The sequence below is a fragment of the Mesoplodon mirus genome, assembly GCF_964341445.2.
Source record: "Mesoplodon mirus genome assembly, chromosome: 1".
NCBI lineage: Eukaryota > Metazoa > Chordata > Mammalia > Artiodactyla > Ziphiidae > Mesoplodon > Mesoplodon mirus.
Genome location: NC_138976.1, coordinates 41850192 through 41871840, shown reverse-complemented (window position 1 = coordinate 41871840; position 21649 = coordinate 41850192).

The window sequence follows — 21649 nt, the reverse complement described above, 5'->3', positions numbered from 1 at the left end:
CAACTACCATTGAATGGATGAGGAAACACACTGAACCCAGGTGACCTGGAATATATACCTTACCACTCACTCACCATGACCCACGACTAGTTTCCGAGCCCTCTGTGTCTTGCCAAGAGATTGTGTTAGAAACTGTTCCACCAAAATTAGCCATATTTTCTGTTAACACAAAAGGTCACCCTAATGACTGATGTTACAAGCTATGCTAAGGATGGCAGAGAGAGACAAGTGAAATGGTTGAGGAAACTATTCTTCTTCACCAAACTAAAAGTTCCTCAAGAATGGCCCCAGTGCCTGCTACAAAGTAGATGCCCCAAAACATATTTGCCTAACTCTTGAACTAAGTACTTAGGAAGTAAAAACTATTTCATTCTTGCTTTGTAATAAACCCGTAAGAGGTGCTTCCTAGACTCCTCCAACCCTTTGGAGAGTCACCTAAACACCCTGTTCCCTGTCCCCTTCTTCATCCTTTCTGTTAAATAAGATATTTGTGTTTTAAATGAAAGCCATTGTTGACCTATCACTAGTGGAAAAGAACCAGTGTGCATGCATTCCTCATGTAATAAGAAATAAATCCCTTAAGCCTATAATTTGCTCCTACTGGTGTAGAATTTTGAAGTCCAAGAATGCATCTGCCATCGAGGAGGTTAATTTTGGGTCTGCTGGCTCTGCAGTTATGTATGTGGCTATTGTTCATGACAGAGAAACGGTCAAGAGGAGATCAGTGCTCTGTTCTCATAATGAACCTTATGTTTCTAAACACAGGTGCATTTGGACTGTAGACATCTGTGTCATTAAATGGGAGGGTGGGGGGAGAAAGAGCACAAAAGCAACTCAGAAATGGGTCTCTTGGAAATGCAAGATGGTATTATTGCAGTAGCTCTTATCAATATCATTGTTGTTTCTTTGATGATGTATCATGGTACAGAGATAGTGGTGAGGAATCCAGTCTCTCACCACCACGTTTTCACTATGCCGCCTTTCACTAAGAGATGGAGGGGACTCTTGCTAGAATTCACCCTATTGTCATCCTATTGAAAGGAGTTGTCAGAAGGCCCCTATTCCATCCTGCAATCATTTCAATCTGCTTTTTACTCCAACTTTGTGTTTCATCTTTGCTATTTGATGCATAAAAATGAAAAAGCTCCTGGGAAATACTTGTTCCCAATGGCTCTGATAAAACAGATATCCTGGGAAACTACCAAAAAGGTGCAGGGCAAAGAAAGGAGGGCTATCCAATGACTCATGGTCATTCTCTTGCCCCCCTCACACCCACTAATTCAGCATATATGTGTTCTGCATCTCAGTCCCACGATTCCTGCAAGTCAGACATTTACAGGTATTCAGGACAACCCAAATCTTATGACAACAAATATTCTTAGCCATTTTACAGACACATATGCACTGGGAATTTTTGTAATTAGTCATGTGACACGCTATCACTTGCACTTGTCTCATCTTGATGAATACTTTAAAACATTATGACAAAAGGCTAGTACTCCAATACCAGTAAACGAAGTCAGTTTTAAAAAGGAATCTTAGGTGGCCTCATTTGACTAAAACAGTTTCCTGGCTTTTTACGAAGTGTAAAACTCTGAATATAATGTCTCAGTAAGTTGTAAATGTCGTGGTAGTGTTTCACTAACTGCCTCAAACCTTGAGCTGGAGCTGCCACTAATATTCTTCTGATCTAACAAACGAGAGTTACAGAGAAATCAGGTGATGTGCCAAGCACACAGCTAGGCAGCTGTTAAGCCAGCGTGAGAATCCAATCTCCTGACTTAAAGTCGTTCTTGCTATTAAACCATGTGGATCCGTCTGGGTGCAGCTGGGGAAGCAGAGCCACCACGAGTGATATGGATTAAGGGTCAGGCCCCTCCCACCAGGTGGGAGCTGGTGAAGGAGTCTTTAAGAGGATATTGCTCTGTGTCTGAGTTGGTCCTGAAAGGGCTGCAGGTCAGCAGGGCTTGAAGTTGGAAAAGTAAAGCTGGGTGTCAAGTGCAGAAGACCAAGGGCAAACTGGAATCCACAAGGACAAACTCCAGCCTGCAGCCCTCTCCCCACCTCCAACATCAGCGATGCGGGTGACTTGCAGGAAGAAGCTGGCAGCCTTCATCGCCAAACCACATGTGCACCTGGCTCAGGCCACAGAGTCAGGTTGGAGGAGATGGGCAGGAGCTGAGGCATCTGAGGCCCAGCTGCGGCCTCTTGACACCGTGGGGGGCAAGCAGATCCGCATACACATGCGGAGCTGCCCTTGGATCCCTGCAGTGACCTTGTGGGTGTAATGGCCCTCCCTTCACTGCCACCTTCCAAATCACGCAGAAATGTACCTTGTGGCCAACTCTATCTAACCCAGAACCAGCTTAACTAAATAAAAAGCCACCACACCACGTTACAGCCTGTCAGTGTATTCTCAGCTGCATTTGATTTTCTTTATGACACCAAATACAGAATAATTCAAATATACAAGAGAATATGCATATAGAAACTTTCCATGGCTTCCTTTATGGAATGAGTGATTTTCTGCTGCCTTGAGTACTCAGTCACTTTGGTTCATTTTCTTGCCATGTGCTTATGGAGATGAATTAAAACTGGCCTATTTGTATATTACTTATATATGAAAATTTGGGTCTATTGATTATACCCATAGCAATAGCAGGTCCTCTAATATGATGTATATCATGTAAATGAGGATTAGACAAACTTCAGGATCCATTTGGCATTATTATCTGTGCAACTATGTGCTTATGTATTTGTGTACCTATGTAGGTAGCTTTGTATTTGTCCTATCTATCTATCTATCCATCTATCTAACCAGGTAGTACTATAGAGACTTAAGAACAGTTTTGATGAGTACACAGACAGATATTCTAAAAATTGAGAGCTGAGAGACTGAAATATTGGTGTTGTAACTTCTGAGTAATTGTTTCAGCTACTGAACACTGGCACAAATCCAAAAGTCAAAAGAATTGACAGCTATGTAAGTTGTTTCTTCCTTTGGCTTCTTGAGATGACTGAGATAGTTATAGATAGGAAATGCAGACACAGTTAAAAAAAAATCTAACCACACATGATTAATGAGAATTTGTCATGCTCTGAGATTCTCAGCTTCTGCTTCTCTAAGTACCTCTTAGATTCTTTAGCCTTGTAGCTTGTTTTCCTTCTCAGAGCCAAGCCCCAGCAATGCTCCTTTCCTTTGCTTGTGCTTTTGAGGGGGAAAAAAACAAAGTTAAGACTGTAGGAAAATAAATCAACAAATAAATACAGCTTTGTAAAGACACTGAGATAATAAACTGAGACTATAAATCAACCTTCCAGGCTTCACCATCAACCCAGGGATGAAGGTGAAACAAGTGGTTTCCAAACACTTGATAAAACATAGAGGGTGTTTGGGGGTAGAAGGAGCTCTGGTTTTGGATCTAGAAGAACTGGATACAAGCCATTTATCCATTTTGTGTCCCCTTTCGTATTATTTAACTTATTAGCATTTATGTTTCCTCTTCTGCAAAGTAGCCGTCATCTTATTTGCTTCCTCGAGAAGTTCCAGGGTTGAAAGAGATAACTTCTATGTCCACCTCGTACCTTACTTCACCTTCACCTGCATTGACTCCATCCATCTCATATGACATATATAAATGGCATTACAATGTGTGGGGTCACATTATTTTTAAATGTTAGAGAATTAGGTCTTAGTAGATAAGTGGAAATGTTAAAAGAACTTATTTCTTAGTCTGACAACCACTGTTAATATTGCTTAACTGAAACAACTGAAGCAGCGGATTTTTCCTATGTCAGAAAAAAATAGTGAAAGACTTTGAAAGAGCAAAAAAAAATCACTGGATATTCTATCTAGGTAACCCTTCTGTGTTATCTATGTCTTTTATTGTTTTGGAGCTATGTTAACATTTAATTCATGGCCCACAGCTTTATAACTCATGCCTGAATGAAGCTTTCTAACTCATGTATTTTATTAAGTAGGTGAATATGCAAATACTAAATCAGCAAATAATGAGAACTAGTATGGTGTCTAGTGGATGCACAATTGATTTATCTCCCCATTTTCCCACCAAGAAGCCCCTTTTGCAACTATGATGCAGATTTATTTGGCCATTCCTGACAACTGATGAATTATTAAAAGATGAACTGGGGCACATTAAAATTTACAAGAGTTTATATGAGCAAACAGTGCTTCCAAACAAAAGTTGTTAGAGGCACTTTATCAGCAGGAGCTACGGGAAAGACTTTTATGGAGAAGACTCAGAAGCAAAGCACAGCAAATCATTGGATTGGCTATAGCTTAAATTGTTGCCTTATTTGGGAAAGCCCAAATAAAGGCTGTTTGTGATTGGATTTCTTAAGTTTCAATTTCTTAACTTTAAGGATTTCTAGGAATTGACTCTGGCTTAGGGTCCAGTTTGTTTACATAGGTTGCTGAGGCAGTAGAGACACCTTAGTCTAATGGCCTTGTGTTTCATTACTTTAACAACGCCACGTGTCCACCTTTTAGATTTTTTGTTTTTTAACATCTTTATTGGAGTATAATTGCTTTATAATGCTGTGTTAGGTTCTGCTCTATAACAAAGTGAATCAGCTATACATACACATATATTCCCAATATCTCCTCCCTTTTGCATCTCCCTCCCTCCCTCCCTAACCCACCCTTCCATGTGGTCGCAAAGCACCTAGCTGATCTCCCTGTGCTTTGTGGCTTCTTCCCACTAGTTACCTATTTCACATTTGGTAGTGTATATATGTCCATGCCACTATCTCACTTCGTCCCAGCTTACCTTCCCACTCCCATGTCCTCAAGCCCATTCTCTACATCTGCGTCTCTATTCCTGTCTTGCCCCTAGTCTCATCAGAACCAATTTTTTTTTTAGATTCCATATATATGTGTTAATATACAGTATTTGTTTTTCTCTTTCTGACTTACTTCACTCTGTATGACAGACTCTAGGTCCATCCACCTCACTACAAATAGTTCAATTTCATTTCGTTTTGTTGCTAAGTAATATTACACTGTATATATGTGCCACATCTTCTTATCCATTCATCTGTCGATGGACACTTAGGTTGCTTCCATGTCCTGGCAATTGTAAATAGAGCTGCAATGAACATTATGGTACATGTATCTTTTAGAACTATGGTTATCTCAGGTTATATGCCCAGTAGTAGGATTGCTGGGTCATATGGTAGTTCTATTTTTAGTTTTTTAAGGAACCTCCATACTGTTCTCCATAGTGGCTGTATCAATTTACATTCCCACCAACAGTGCAAGAGGGTTCCCTTTTCTCCACACCCTCTCCAGCATTTATTGTTTATAGGTTTTTTATGATGGCCATTCTGACCAGTGTGAGGTGATACCTCATTGTAGTTTTGATTTGCATTTCTCTAATGATTAGTGATGTTGAGCATCCTTTCATGTGTTTGTTGGCAGTCTGTATACCTTCTTTGGAGAAATGTCTGTTTAGGTCTTCTGCTCATTTTTGGATTGGGTTGTTTGCTTTTTTGATATTGAGCTGCATGAGCTGTTTGTAAATTTCAGAGATTAATCCTTTGTCAGTTGCTTCATTTGCAAATATTTTCTCCCATTCTGAGGGTTGTCTTTTCGTCTTGTTTATGTTTTCCTTAACTGTGCAAAAGCTTTTAAGTTTCATTAGGTCCCATTTGTTTATTTTTGTTTTTACTTCTATTTCTCTAGGAGGTGGGTCAAAAAGGATCTTGCTGTGATTTATGTCATAGAGTGTTTTTCCTGTGTTTTCCTCTAAGAGTTTTATAGTGTCTGGCCTTACATTTAGGTCCTTAATCTATTTTGAGGGTATTTTTGTGTATGGTGTTAGGAAGTGTTCTAATTTCATTCTTTTACATGTAGCTGTCCAATTTTCCCAGCACCACTTATTGAAGAGGCTGTCTTTTGTCCATTGTATATTCTTGCCTCCTTTATCAAAAATAAGGTGACCATATGTGCATGGGTTTATCTATGGGCTTTCTATCCTGTTCCATTGATCTATATTTCTGTTTTTGTGCCAGTACCATATTGTCTTGATTACTGTAGCTTTGTAGTATAGTCTGAAGTGCAGGAGCCTGATTCCTCCAGCTCCATTTTTCTTTCTCAAGATTGCTTTGGCTATTTGGGGCCTTTTATGTTTCCATACAAATTGTGAAATTTTTTGTGTTAGTTCTGTGAAAAATGCCATTGGTAGTTTTATAGGGATTGCATTGAATCTGTAGATTGCTTTGGGTAGTATAGTCATTTCCACCATGTTGATTCTTCCAATTCAAGGATATGGTATATCTCTCCATCTGTTTGTGTCATCTTTAATTTTTCATCATTGTCTTATAGTTTTCTGCATACAGGTCTTTTTCTCCTTAGGTAGGTTTATTCCTAGGCATTTTATTCTTTTTGTTGCAGTGGTAAATGGGAGTGTTTCCTTAATTTCTCTTCAGATTTTCATCATTAGTGTATAGGAATGCAAGAGGTTTCTGGGCATTAATTTTGTATCCTGCTACTTTACCAAATTCATTGATTAGCTCTAGTAGTTTTCTGGTAGCATCTTTAGAATTCTCTATGTATATAGTATCATGTCATCTGCAAACAGTGACAGCTTTACTTCTTCTTTTCCCATTTGGATTCCTTTTATTTCTTTTTCTTCTCTGATTGCTGTGGCTAAAACTTCCAAAACTATGTGGAATAATAATGGTGAGAGTGGACAGCTTAGTCTTGTTCGTGAGCTTAGAGGAAATGGTTTCAGTTTTTCACCATTTAGAATGATGCCGGCTGTGGGTTTGTTATATATGGCCTTTGTTATGTTGGGGTAAGTTCCCTCTATGCCCACTTTCTGGAGAGTTTTTATCATAAATGGGTGTTGAATTTTGTCAAAAGCTTTTTCTGCATCTGTTGAGATGATCATATGGTTTTTCTCCTTCAGTTTGTTAATATGGTTTATCACATTGATTTGCATATATTGAAGAACCCTTGCATTCCTCAGATAAACCCCACTTGATCATGGTGTATGATCCTTTTAACGTGCTGTTGGATTCTGTTTGCTTGTATTTTGTTGAGGATTTTTGCAAGTATGTTCATCAAGGATATTGGCCTGTCATTTTCTTTCTTTGTGACATCATTGTCTGGTTTTGGTATCAGGGTGATGTTGGCCTTGTAGAATGAGTTTGGGAGTATTCCTCTCTCTGTTATATTTTGGAAGAGTTTGAGAAGGATAGGTGTTAGCTCTTCTCTAAATGTTTGATAGAATTCACCTGTGAAACCATCTGGTCCTGGGCTTTTTTTTGTTGGAAGATTTTTAATCACAGTTTCAATTTCAGTGCTTGTGATTGGTCTGTTCATATTTTCTATTTCTTCCTGGTTTAGTCTCAGAAGGTTGTGTTTTTCTAAGAATTTGTCCATTCCTTCCAGGTTGTCCATTTTATTGGCATATAGTTCCTTGTAGTAATCTCTCATGACCCTTTATATTTCTGCAGTGTCAGTTGTTACTTCTTTTTCATTTCTAATTTCATTGATTTGTGTCTTCTCCCTTTATTTCTTGATGAGTCTGGCTAATGGTTTATCAATTTTGTTTATCTTCTCAAAGAACAAGCTTTTAGTTTTATTGATCTTTGCTACTGTTTCCTTCATTTCTTTTTCATTTATTTCTGATCTGATCTTTATGATTTCTTTCCTTCTGCTAACTTTGGGGTTTTTTTGTTCTTCTTTCTCTAATTGCTTTAGGTGTAAGTTTAGGTTGTTTATTTGAGATGTTTATTGTTTCTTGAGGTAGGTTTCTATTGTCACCTTTTCCTTTAATCTGGTTGTACCATCTTACTTGTTCCCTCATTAATTAATAGTTACATAAAAATTTTAGCCATGCATTCCTTTTAATTTTATATGAGTCAGGATTTTACGTTTAAAATTTTTTTTTTTTTCTGTACGTGGGCCTCTCACTGCTGTGGCCTCTCCCGTTGCAGAGCACAGGCTCCGGACGCGCAGGCTCAGTGGCCATGGCTCACGGGCCCAGCCGCTCTGCGGCATGTGGGATCCTCCCGGACCGGGGCACGAACCCGCGTCCCCTGCATCGGCAGGCGGACTCTCAACCACTGCGTCACCAGGGAAGCCCTAAAAATTTTTTATTCTTTAACATTTGAAAAATAGTTCAGACTGAATTATCATCTTCAACTAGGGAAGTTTTATGCAATTCTATGAGCCCACCTTTTCAGAGAACACTTCAGAACATCACTTTCAATGAGTCATAATTCCTCTTCATGAGTCTTCTATCTGCCATTCTATGGATTCACGATGTAAGAAAGTGATTTTACAGTGTAAAGCCCTCTGAAAATGAGTATCTTGTTTAATCATTATAGCCTGTGAGAAGTTGTTGTTTTCTCTATTTAAGGCTGAGGAAATTCATATTCAGGGTGCTTCTGAGACATGCTCAAGATCACACAAGTAGAAAAGCTTAATTTTACTGTTGTCAAGGGTTAAGAGGCAGGAGTTTAACACTTGTCAGATTCAGTGATCTTCATGTAAATGATACAGAACTCAAGCCCAAATACCACAGGGACTAAAAGCCTCTCCCACTTTTCTGCACTTAAGAAGAATAATGTCTATTCCTGAACCTTGTTTTGCAGATCATGGAATTGGGTTTATTAATTTGGGGAGATGGTGATGAAAGTCATCTACCTTTACTTGCTTGATTTACAATGGAAAGAATAGAAAGTTACTAGACGACTAGAAAACGATGGATTCTTACTCAGAGCTAGTAAAAGGGGTGGAGAAGAGAACCTGAGAAACCTGGGTTGAGTGTTCGTGCTTGATTGGGAGTGGTGAGAAGGGAGAAGGGGGCACATGGGCAATTTCCCTGTTGTGATGAATAGGGCTTTGAGAAGACAGGAGAGAGGTTTCATATTCTACTGAGTTTGAGAGACTTCAGTAAAGCTCTAAATTACATTTAGGGGGATGTCGGACTTTTTCTTAAAGTACAGCATCTTGCTAACAGGCTGAAGGGGTCTAGTTTTGTCTGAGTGAGTATTATTACTTTGCTACGAGTGGAGTACCTCTGTAAGGAGAGATGAGGCATCTCTGGCCCAGGATTCAAAATTCAATTAAGTGATAACAAGATGTTGGCCACTGGCTCCAAACTCTGTCTTCAAGAATCATTTGGTCAGCTAATTATTACTATTATTTACTACTTTTTTGTCAAGCATCCTAGAATAAGATCACCAGGAAATAAATGAGAAGAAAGAAAACTTTATTGGCTTCTATAGAAGAAGGGTTGTTCTGGCAGTTAGTAGAGATTTTATATGTTACAAGCATTTAGGTTAGTCTTAGAGAAAAAGAAACAAGACAACAAGCACTTAATATGTGGAACAAAACTTATTCTCTATTATTAGTTCTTAAAAAGCCTAAGGTAAAGTAAGTCTGGGAAAGTACTTTCTTAAGGTTTCTGGCAATGAAAATGGTTGCTTTAGTCATATAGGAGGCACAAAAATCTTAACTTTTCATCCTTTGAAATACATATGTGTCCTTCTCTCTTCCCAATTTCTACAGTGGAGTCTACTTCTCATCTTTGTGACATGACAGATATATGGTAAGTCAATCAAAAAAGTCAGGTATTACAGAGACTCACTAAAAAGTGATACATGCTTTGCATAATTTAACTCAAAACATATACATTTACATTTATTTGCCAACATTTGATATAGGAACCAAGGATTATTCTTTGAGCTGGGGACATCTGATTGGAATTCCATATTGTATTCCATACATGAGCCATAGCAATAATATGTATTCTATCCTTTCCAGTTTTAATTTCTTTTTAAAGGGAGCAAAATCTTAAAACCAATGACCCGATCAACACACAGAATCTCTCTAGATTTTTAAGATTATTTTCCTTTAAGCTTTATAGTTCTCCTATAACTATTCAAAGCATTTAACTTAATTTTCATAGAGAAAATTCTGTTGCTAAATTCATGTTTCACTTATTTGGTAATATCTAATTAAATTAGACAGTTAAAACAATAAGGACAACTGACATACACAGGTTTGGGAACAAATTCAAGTGGCTTATGCATCTACCTCATATGGTAAAGGAATCATTCACAGGATACTTCAGTAGCACCCAAAACGGCAAATATTTAGCATGCTGTGGGCAGCAGTTAATACACTTAGAAAAGGAATTGTAAACAGATCGACCATGGTAAGTTAGGTTGGCCTGGAAGGGCCAGATATGAGTTCACCTCCAGGGTAGAATGAACCTTGCTGGTACATGCAGATCAGAAAGCTAAGGGTGTTCACAGATAGGACCTGGGTTTCCAGAATTTCCCGCCCTTCCCACCCTTCCAAAACTACCTTGGAGTGCCTGTGAGCAAGTGGGGAGCACTGAGGGCTGAAAGGAACAATAGGAAGAACATTCCAGCTGGCCATGTGGCTTGAGAAAGTCACTCACACCTTGGCTACTGCAGCAGCTTTCTCATCTGTGGAAAATGAAGTTTGAACCAAAGTAAAACCACGTGGATCAATTTCCTCTCAAAAGTCAATGATTTCCTTGTTTATTTGTTTGAGTGGTTGTTTGTTTTAGTTTGCTTGTAGGATACCAAAAATTAAAGCATTGTTTATATACAGCAGCAATAACAGTGTTGAAATTAAGTGGATGCCTTATAATTCACTTCCTCGCCTCTGTAGTGGAAACCATTGCCCAGGACCTCTGCCAAGAGCTTTTATCAATTGCTTTTGGACACTGTGGCAGTAGGGCCACAGGCTGGCAATCTCTGGCAAAGGGGACACCAAGGGAGAGTGGGCAGCAACTGCCCAGCTCTTGGCATCGCCCCTGACCCCACTGCTGGGCCTGCAGATGGAGAAGAAAGCCTGAAGCCGGAGACCCCTGCCCTCCCTCTTTCGCTCTGAGCTCAAGTGTGAGCACCCTCAAGTCTAAGGAAACCTCTTCCCAAGGCTGGATGCCAGGGGCTTCCCTGGCAGAGGGAACTGAAACCTGGCAATTCCTTTAGCCCTGTTCCCTGGGCAGAGGCAGCGAGGAGGGTTGGGCTGGCAGTCCATTTCTATTGTGCCTGCCTTCTGGGGGAGTCCCTGGATCTGGAGAGGCTCTCAGATCAAACCTGCTGTGCTGCGGGAAAGGTGAATGGACCCAGCCACTCTGTGTCCAGACTGGAGGAATCCACTGTGCTCAAAGGAAGAGGCTTCTGTTATTCCCGGAAGTAAAAGCACAACACAGGGCAAAGCCTGTGTAGACTTTGATTCTATCAATATATGTCATTTGGGGTAATTCATCTGAATAACCTTAATTAACATGGATAATTGACTTATGGGCCAAGAAGATATTTGTTTGTCTCATATGCATATCTTTTCTCCTTCAAGTTTTTTGGAAATATGAGTATAGAGTACTCGGAGGGAAGACCAGGCTCTTCCTCCTCCTCAGCCTGCCCCCTCATCGCCCTTCCTGTCTCTCTCCTTCTCTCTCTTCCCTTAATCAGCCATTGCATGAATTGAAGTGGATTTTGAGTCTTTATTCAATTTTTTGGAAAAGATATTTATGCTCCCTGTTTTTAATTTTAAAATCAGTTGATCGTGACATTTCAGATATCTTTCTCTTACCAAACAAAACAGAAGAGAATGGAATTGTGTCTTTTCTAGTCCCACATGATTGTGATTTTCTTTTAAAGCAGGTCAGTTGCTCTTAATAGGCAACTTTCCCGATTCCTGTTAAAAAAAAAAAAAAAAAAAGAGAGAGAAAGTGTTCCAAACATTACAGTCTAAAGTAGCACAGAAAAATAGATAATGGTGCAAAGCTGCATATGTAACTTTAAATTTTCTAGTAGTCATATTTTAAAAAGGAAAAACAGGTAAAATTAATTTAGTGATATATTTATTTAACCCAATATAATCAAAATATTATTATTTTAACATGTAATAAATATTGAAAGTTAGTAATGAGATATTTTGCCTTTTTGGCAGAATTACGTCTTTGAAATGCAAGGTGTCTTTTGTACCTACAGTACATCTCAATTTGGGCTGGACACGCTTCAGGTACTCAGTAGCCACAGGTGAGTAGTAGCTACTATATTGAGCATCGTTGGTCTACACATTCTTTTTATATTCTGAGGCCTAAGTTTTGTGTGATTTCCATTTGTCACTGTGTCTTCAAGGAGAGAAACCATTTAGAATCCAAGTTTTCTGTCAGATTGGAAGCTGTCGTAGCAGTTCCCACGAGGTATAAAATTTGGTCAAGCAGAAGATATCTCTAGTTATGCCACTTATTCTTTCCCCAGCAGAATGTCCATTTTTGTATAGAGTGAGCAGAGCATCAAAGCAAAACTACTGATTTCACTAATTTCAACTTTAAGTCTCTGAAAAAATCAAAGTTTTCCAATGAGAATTATCACCCCTCATTACCCAATACTGAAAAAACTGTATATTGTCTTTTGCAATGTCTCTAAATGTGCACAGCACTTCGATAATTTTATAGCTACCTTGCAAATTGAGGCAAGCCCAGCTATTAGGTAGAACTTTACAGGTGAAGAAAACTACATGCCACGTTAGTTCCTGACATGTGGATGCTGAAGACAACACCATCCATGGCTTTCCTCACCTTCAGTGTGACTAGGGAGGAGATGTCCTCTCTGAATTTCCCAGGCAACTGATAGAATTTCTACTCTCGCTCACAAAATCCAGTACCTGAAAGTACCCATCTCATTATTTTTATTACAACATTATAACATCTTATCTCTATGTTAGGATTTGGGCAAGTTAAAAAAAAAAACAAAAAAAACAACTGTGATCCATTACATTGCCTATCCCACCAATGTTTCAGCAACTCAGGACAGAAAACATTCCTGATTCTTCACTGTGTCTAACTGAACCCAAGCAGCAATGTCTGTTGCATCGTTGGTGCTCAGTCCTTTTTCACTGAAGGCAGGAAGCTTTGCCTTGTTCATGTACCTTTTTCTCCTGATCGTACACTTTCTTCGAGACCCGAGACCATACTGGTATTTCACACTGATTTTCATTCTTTCAACAAACGTTCATTGAGTGCCTGCTTGAAGTTAGGCACTGTGCCGGGGAGAGTGGTGAAAAACACAGATGTGCTCCTTAAATTCAAGAGGAAGAGGGAAGATTGTGGAAAAAATAAGTGCAACGGGCACTGTGGTTGTGAAATACCTTCCAGTGAGTTTTCCTTCTGGGTATTCTGCTTTGTTTTGTTTATGTGTTTTCCTCCCCTGCAACATATTCCTCCACTCAGTTTTAGGAAGGAGATCCAGGTACTGCTTGAGACAAGCAAAGTAAAGGGTAGAGAGGAAGGAGAGGTCCCCAGGAGACAAAGAAGAGAAGCAGATGCTTTCTGCTCTTCTCTCTGGGTGGGGCCAGTGTGGAGGGAGTGCTGAGTTGAGAGAGAAGGAAGAAAGCGCAGAGGGAGGGAAGGAGAGAGAGGGAGAGGCCTTACCCTTCTCTGCCTCCCGCAGGGCCTAGGAGATGCTTTCAAGTCTCCTCAGTGCTATTTGGAAGGAAGCTCTGAGTCTCAGGATTTAAATTTCACTAAGTTTTACTATATATATGACTAAAGAGTGACCAACTCTCTCCGAGCTATCGAGCTTCCCACTACCCTGTAGATGGTGGTCCAACAAAGAAGAATGGCTAGCAGTAACTGGAAACTTTAAAACAGATCCGTATTTGTACAGTCCTGAGTTGGGCCTCCTAGTCAAACCAATGAAGGCAAGGGATGACATTCCCAGCCAAATGATCCTTGTGTGGCTATAATTCTTTCAGAAATGACTACTTCTTTTTCGAATACATTGTTGGTGGTTCAACTCAGAATATTCCAGACGCAAGACAACAATCAGTTATTATAAGAAAACACACACATAGTATCGTTCAACAACTATTTCGTGAGTAGGTGAATTTATAAGTGGTCCATAAAGAAGAGAAAATGCCATTTTTTAAGTTTAGTTGTTTCAATAAGTTCTCAATAACTATTGTAATGCATTACCTAAAACTTCAAATGCAGAAAAGCCAGTAATTTGTGTTTTTATACTTAGCCATTTAAGAATTTCTCTAACTTTCTATTTTAGAAAGGCCTATGCTTGGATGTCCATCTTCTTAAAAGCATTTTCCAGACATCTGTGCATATTTTTAGAAGCTTTATATCTTCCAAGGAATACATGGGAGGACATGGGTTTTGGAATCAGACACATCTGGGCTCAAGTCACAGCTCTGTTATGGTGAAGCTCTGACCTTGATTGCATAAACCCAGCCTCCTAGAGTCTTGGTAGTCTCAGCTGTGAAAGAAACAAAGAAAGAAGAAAGGAACAGAAAGAAAGGAAGGAGGACAGGAGGAAAGAAGAAAGAAAGAAAGGAGAGGGAGAAAGAGAGAGAAACTGGAAGAGATAGAGGTGGGAGGGAGGAAGGAAATATCCTTCTTTTAGGGTTGGTGTTGGGGAGGCATGGGTTAGAGACAACATCAGAATATCTGGTGTAGTTCTTGGCATAAAGTGGATATTCAGAAATTGGTAATTATCATTATCGTCAGTGATCACTGGTTGATTGTCATCCCTGAAATAACCACAACCTTTTCTGAAAAGACACAATTGCTTTTTGTCTCTGGTCATACCCCTGGTTACCTTCTCTGCTGCACTTCCTGTGAGGGTGATCTGAATGACATTGGCAATTGGTAAGTTAGTCTCTGCCTCTAAGGGGTAGATTTCCTCCTGGCTCCTTCATCATGTGACTTAAATGTTTTTGAGCAATGGTTCAGTGACTCTCCTTTGTCCTCTACAAGAAGCTCACCTTCCCAGAGATGGCCCTGGAAGGAGAGGGGAGTGGGAGAGCATGCAAGTCACAACCTCACAAGGTACTCTGAGGATTAAAAATAATCCTTGAAAAACACAGCTCCACGGTCTTCATAAATAGCATCAATGAATAGTATTAAATATATTAGCTTGTTGCCCATCCAGTGGGCTGTGGGCCACTGCAGCTGGCCATGGGGAGTGATGAGGATTGTTGCAGATCCTGAAACAGGGAATGAAAACCCAGAGCAGGGCAAGAACATGAGAGATACTCAGAAGAGCAGGGCTGACCAGGACAAGGGAGGGGAAGAAGAATCCACACATGCCCAAGACAGGTGCAAAGCTGGTTCTCTTAGCTCCCTGGCCCTCTCATGAAAAGGAGCTCTCATTTTGATCTCCTTGTCCCACAGAATCATTTTCTTGTTTACATGTTTATGCTGAAGATAAACTCTAGTAAAATGGTGATAGCTATCGCTGCAAAATCTGCATCAGCTTGTACTCAGCCAAGCCACGTAACTCAGGTCTTTGTGAAGATGATGCAGAACTACATCAGGCATTGTTGGACAGGGGAACCCTGGGTGGAACGGCCATTACCTGATGGTATGTGTTGACATTTCAGTGCCCAGAATATATGTGTTTTACTCTGGGTCCCTCTAGAAGATGATGCTGAGATAAAAATTCAAGTGCAGTTTGTTTGGGAGGTAAAAACAAGATACACTAGTAAGGGAGCAGGGGATTGACACAAGTAAGGGAAGCACAGAGAGTATGCTGTTAAATCAGCTTCCACTGGGTGTCTCTGGATCTTAATCCTGCTGGGGAAACTCTAGGAGCCCATGTAGAACAACCACCTGAGGGACAGGGGAGCTGGGGTATTTATATACCAACTGTAGGTAGTCATCAGTTGATGGCTGTTCCCAGGGAACTTTAATTCCTTAGGAATATTGATCATACTGGTCATCATATTTCTAATTTTTATTTTAAGTGAAATGAAAATTGGGTACACGCACAAGGAAAGAAAGGAGAAAGAGAGTGACAGTTAGGCAGTGATTAAAACAAGACGCCAGGGGCTTCCCTGGTGGCGCAGTGGTTGAGAGTCCGCCTGCCGATGCAGGGGACACGGGTTCGTGCCCCGGTCTGGGAAGATCCCACATGCCGCGGAGCGGCTTGGCCCATGAGCCATGGCCATTGAGCCTGCGTGTCCAGAGCCTGTGCTCCGCAACGGGAGAGGCCACAACAGTGAGAGGCCCACATACCGCAAAAAAAAAAAAAAGATGCCAGAACTCCCTAAGGTCACCTTTACTCCTTATAAAGGATGTGCACACGCCTTTCTCTCTGTGTCATGCTCTACTCTGCACTGTCAGGGCCTGAGGAACACACTGCAAAATTTCCCAGAGCTCCTCAGAGATAGCATTTTTTCATCCTAGGAAACCAGCTTCCTTAATAGAAGAAATCTTCTGAAAGATTTTGACATAGCATAAATATTTCTTTTTAATTTTATGAATTGAAATCTAAACTACAGTGCCTAAGTAAGTAAAGAATATATACCAACAAAGTACTTAACACACTGCTCCTTTCTTATTACGTGAGACTGAGCAGAGATCTTGCCTGTAGAAATCAAGCACTTAACATTCAAATTCTGTCCCAGAAACGCATTCTGTTCCCCTGGCTGCTACATCACGTGTTCTGACCCCTACATGACTCAGTTTCCCCAAATGCATGCCATTCAGTTCCCTCAGATCATCCTCTCCCGGGTTCCCACCCTTGAAAGCTCTTGGACACTTTAGGAGCCATGTCTTTGGCTACTATCCAGGGAACAAGCATTTCCTAAAGCGGGTTTGTGACCCCATAGAGTTCATGGGAGCCTCCCAAAATAGGTTTCTTTTTTCCCAGGTCCAGCTTTTGCTGGGAGACCTGAAATACATAAAACTTTAAAATCAGTTTCCCCTTTGAAAAGAGAAAATGAGTGATTTATTGAAATTACAGACATTGTCTTGCTGCCTGCAGCAACAGGAAAAAAAATTATCTCTGGCTACATTGAACTATGTGTCCTGGGGCTTTGGCTTCCCATTAACTGTGAAATAAAGAAAAATTCCGAGCTCACATAGAGATCCTTTCTTCTCTGATTTGTACTACCTGTCTCTTGTGTGGAGAAATTCAATACAACCATGAAGACGCAAGGACTCAAGCGGGCCTTTGTAACTGTTGGAGAGTTTGGACTGAGCCCAAGGCAGATGGATCATCCTTTGTTCAGGTGAAGTGCTGAGCTCCGGTGCATGTCTTACTAGAATGGCAAGACTAGTCTCCAAAATAATTGCACTTAGTCTTAAGAGGAGTGCCATTGACCTGTCTTTAATGGCAGAATTCTTGCATCATCTCAAGTACACACACACACACACACACACACACACACACACACTCTCTCTCTCTCTCTCTCTCTCTCTCTCTCTCTCTCTCTCTCTAAGGGAGAAACGGAGAGAGGGTGATCTCCTTTAATTCCTCATATTTAGTTTCATGCTAGAAGAGAAATTTTTGTTGGGGAGAAAGCTTGCTGATAAATCATCAAATGGTTTGGGAATTTCAGCACTTTGAAAAATGAAAATGTTCAGAGGAAAATTTTTCCTTGCTGTGTTTCAGATTTTTTTTTTCCTCATCCGTAACTCAAAAGAGATTTCCCTTGTACAAGGTCAAACTTCTTATGCATTTAGTTTTCATGTCAGGTTGTTAAGGAGAAATAAAAAAGCCTGGATTTTGTGGAGGTCCCATATTTTAGGGAAACACAGATAGAATCCCATACACTTTTGAAACTAACATTGCTAGGGGAAAAATGAGTTATCATGACTTAGACCATAAAATATTAGGTTGGGAAAAGAGATTTCCCTTGTGAACATAAAGTTCATTACTGACCGAAGATCCCCACATAAGTGGTTTAAAAGTTTCCCACTGGTTGAGAGTCCGCCTGCCGATGCAGGGGACACGGGTTCGTGCCCCGATCCCGGAAGATCCCACATGCCGCGGAGCGGCTGGGCCCGCGAGCCATGGCCGCGGAGCCTGTGTGTCCGGAGCCTGTGCTCCGCAACGGGAGAGGCCACAGCAGTGAGAGGCCCGCGTACAGCAAAAAAAAAAAAAAAAAAAAAAAAAAAAAAAAAAGTTTCCCACTGTTGCTGAAATAGTAAGTCGTGCAAAGATGCACAGAAGACTGGATATTTGTTTTTCATCCTAAAATATGCTCTCTTTGCCACTTTTGACCTTAAATGGAGCTTCTACCCTCTCTGACTCTCTGTTTCTCTTGTGATCACTGTAGCAATGTGCTTGATGGCACAGATGTAACTGTCATCTTGCTTTAAGCATCTGGGCGTTCAAATAGTTATTGTATTGAGTATTCACACACTCCATACCCTTTCTTCCAGTGCCTCTATGTCTTAAGTACACACCTCTTAAAATATGTTTTTTAATCCAAAGACCTAGACAATGATGAGTAATGCATGGAGAGAGGTGATCACTTACCTAATAGTTCATTTTGGTTACTCCATTGCAAGACTATTTGGAAAATCTTTTACTTGCCACCCAGTCTCTTACACCATAGAGTCAACTCTCATTGATTCTGGAGAGTTCTGTGAAGAAATGGGATATTGCAAAAGGGGAGGCTGAAAATAAGAGATGACCGAGTTTTGGCAGTCTTGGCAGTTTTGGTTGGCAGTCTTGACAAAATCATCTAGCCCAAACCTGCATCCAATATTTCATCTGTCTACAACATGCCTGGTTTTGCCTAAAATCTGACATTTAAGCACAAAGAACTCTCTACCCTCCGAAGCATCATCAGGCAGTTTAGACTGTGGTGCAATGAAGGGATCATTTTTCTTAGATTCTATATAGTTAACATTGATCTGATCTCAGTTTCTTAGAGAGTAATTTTAACCCCATTGAGCATCACAAGTCTACTTGCTGGTGAGATTATCGTCAGTCTGTCTCTGGGGACCTAAGCAAGACATGAACAGAGTGGCTCAGATTGTTCACTGATCTATCCCATCACCTACATTAGTCACTCAACAAACACCTGTGGAAAGGACCTCGAGAGGTGCCTCTGCCAACTTCAGAGGGCTTCAGCTGTTTGGAGATGGCTGCTTGTGGTCCCTGTGTTTTTTCTTCCTCTTGTCATAACCATCAAAGGGGCCTCTGACAGCTCTTCTGTGACCTGGTTTGGTGTCTCCTCCTCATCTGGTTGATTACCTTCTGCTGATTGCTTCTTCTCCTTTCTCCTTCTATTTTCACCTTCCTCTTTCCCTTTTATTTTCCACTTCTCCTCTTCCTCTTTATTTTTCTTCTATAAGAAAGAACTTGATAGATAAATAGATGATAGATGATAGATAGATAGATAGATATAGGTAGATAGATAGATAGATAGAGAGAGAGAGAGAGAGAGAGAGAGGGAGAGATGAATGATAGATCATTCAAGAATGGCCCAAATGGCCCTGTCTCTCAGTCATGAGGCTTTGGTGCCGGTGGTTGTGATACACTGAGGAGGTCAACTGAGCACCAGGTGGTCCCATTGTTGCCACACCCTAGTCCACAAGTCCATTGACCTCTTAGATTCTTAGGCCCATCCCAGGGAATTTTGGTTCAGAAATTCTCTGGTGGGGCTTGGGAGCTGCATTTCCAAATTTTTTTTCCTTGGGGATTCTGGTTCACAACTAGCATTGAGCTGAACTAACCAAAGTGAGCAATAAAAAGCATTCTATCAAATATAATACTGGCCCTTCACCTGCATGATTGGAGGAGTGTCCACTGCCAGGCTTCACATAGGCTGTGTTTATGAAAGTAAGGTAGATACCTAATGATACAGTATGCTTTCGATCAGAGGCTGAAAATCCAGCTTGGGACCTGACATTAGTTAAGATCTGGAGTCACCCATTTAATTGCCTATAGGGGCTAGGCAGCTCCCTTAGGTGAGAGGAGATAGGTGGGCTGAGATGCAACTGAAATAAAGACCCTTGGCCACATTCCAAGGGCCAGCCATCATTCGGCGACTCATGCCAAGCAGGAATGTGGACCCCATGTTTCTAAGCTTTCTAAATTTTAAATAAGAAGAAATCCAAATGTTTATATGAAATTGCTCAGCTTTCTGATGTTGGCCATTAATGCAACTTAAAAAAAATAAACCTGACTTGTTTTTGGATTCAGCCTGCAGCCCAATGATTTGCTACCTTTTGTGTAGGCTGCCTGTGTTGAATAAGTTTCTGAAAATTATGCTTCATTACTTTAATTGTAAACATTTATCAAGCATTATAACAGTTAGGATAACATTCAGCTACTAGTAATATAAACCTAAAGTGACAGTGGCTTAAAAATGATGGAGATGTGTTTTTCTTTCACATAAGAAAGTCCAGGGGTAGATGACCCAGCAATACAATTGTGGTTACATGGTTATTCTATCTTTCTGCACTTTTTATATTTCTGCTCACTACCCTTAATACATGGCTTATATCTTCAAGGTTGACTCATGATCACAAGATAGCTGCTGGTGCTTCAACCATCGCATTCAAATTCTAAACAGAAAGACAAAAGAAAGGGGAAAAGGGAGAAGGGTGCTTGCCTCCCAGGTGAGTGAGCCCCTTTTAAAAATTTTTCCTGGAAGTCCTACCAAAAACATCTACTTGCACATTGACCACTTTATGTGGAAGGAAGACTGGGACACATTTTTTTTAAAACTAAGCCTAATGACACATTCAACGCAAGTCTATTATTGAGGAAGAAAAAGTGAACTAACATTGAGTAGGCAATCAGCACTCTCTCCCACAAGTGTCTGTTAGGATCCAGAAGGCCAAAACTTAAAGGTGAATATTCAAGAGTCCTTATCCTCAAGTAACAAGCCCCGTGTAAGAGAAATCATGTCGTGTTATAGTTAGTTTTTACATGTGTCTAAGTAGCATACTGATGATATAAAGAGAGTGCTATAAGAATACAAAGGAGGGAACAATGAACTTGTTTGAAGGTGATATCCACCAAGTCTAACTCTTAAGCAATGACATTGTAGCTGGGGAGAAATCACCCCAGAAACTTACTTGCTTATGGATCTTATTTCTTGATGCTCCCTAGAAAGATGTACTGGAGGGCTTTGAAGAAACAGTAGAACTTGGCCTAGTGGAGAAGAAATGAAATGATTTTCAAAGCAGAGAGAATGACTAAAGAAAGTGTAAACATCTCATGTTCATGGACGTAAGAGCCTAGGTAAGGTAGAATGGTGACCAAGTCTATGTCAGCTGCTGAACATGTCATAAATTGCAGAGTATGAACATTTAAAAAGGCAATCTTTATGTAGAAAGAAGCATACATATTTTTGGATGTCCAGATGATGATTTTGAACTTTTCCACTTAATGTCTGAGTCATTTCTGTGTCACTAGTACTTGACAAAGAATAAAGTCTTAACAAATGTTTGATGAAAGTTTGATGTTTTACTTACTTGGCGGTAAAGATGGTCTTTTCTGTTTGTAATGAATGAGGCAGCATGAATTCAAGAAGATGCTAGTAGTTATTTTGGGTCCAGGAGAGGCATTTTAGAAGAAGCCAAAATCCAGAGGAAGGCAGACCAAAGTTGAAGATAAAGCAATTCCTGGTTACATTACTGAGTGATGGAATTGAAATTATCCTAAAGTCAGGAGATACTTGTAGGCAATAAATTCCCTTGATCACTTTCTTCTTTCAATTTTATTATTGCATATTTCAAACTTTCAGAGAAGGATAGAAAATTATATAACAAATATCAGAAGATCTACAATCTAGCATCTTAAAACCAACGTATTTTCTTCTGCATTTTTTAAAGAAACCAAATGTTAAAGATGCTGTTGAAGGTCTATAGCACCA